Source organism: Ipomoea triloba, chromosome 16 (assembly GCF_003576645.1).
Source record: "Ipomoea triloba cultivar NCNSP0323 chromosome 16, ASM357664v1".
Taxonomy (NCBI): Eukaryota; Viridiplantae; Streptophyta; class Magnoliopsida; order Solanales; family Convolvulaceae; genus Ipomoea; species Ipomoea triloba.
In genome coordinates this window covers 7,947,766-7,948,276 of record NC_044931.1, presented here as the reverse complement: position 1 = coordinate 7,948,276, position 511 = coordinate 7,947,766, and the positions used below count along the sequence as shown (strand labels likewise).

Below are 511 nucleotides of genomic sequence, written 5' to 3'. Positions count from 1 at the left end.
GTTTAAAAGGATAGTACCCTTAGCGAGCGGTCCAGCGGTTTAAAAGAAAGATTAAAAAGAGGGTGGGGGATGCAACACGAGGACTTCCCAGGGGGTCACCCATCCTAGTACTACTCTCGCCCAAGCACGCTTGACTTCGGAGTTCTGATGGGATCCGGTGCATTAGTGCTGGTACCAGGGGGTCCGTCACGTACTGCGCGCAAAATGTACTTGACCATCTCTCTCCGCGCAACTTCTCTCGCTTAGCGGTTTAGCGGTTTAAAAGGATAGTACCCTTAGCGAGCGGTCCAGCGGTTTAAAAGAAAGATTAAAAAGAGGGTGGGGGATGCAACACGAGGACTTCCCAGGGGGTCACCCATCCTAGTACTACTCTCGCCCAAGCACGCTTCAATTCGGAGTTCTGATGGGATCCGATGCATTAGTGCTGGTATGATCGCATCCATCATGTACTGCGCGCAAAATGTACTTGACCCTCTCTCTCCGCGCAACTTCTCTCGCTTAGCGGTTTAGC

General features: G+C 51.9%; 2 non-coding genes across 2 annotated transcripts; both read right to left on the bottom strand.

The window, feature by feature from the left end:
* Positions 1 to 66: 66 nt before the first annotated feature.
* LOC116008958 lies at positions 67 to 185 on the bottom strand. Its single transcript, XR_004096303.1, has one exon. It is a non-coding gene; the product is annotated as a 5S ribosomal RNA (ribosomal RNA).
* Positions 186 to 322: 137 nt separating this feature from the next.
* On the bottom strand, positions 323 to 441 carry LOC116008537. The gene has a single exon (XR_004095913.1). It is a non-coding gene; the product is annotated as a 5S ribosomal RNA (ribosomal RNA).
* Positions 442 to 511: the final 70 nt, after the last annotated feature.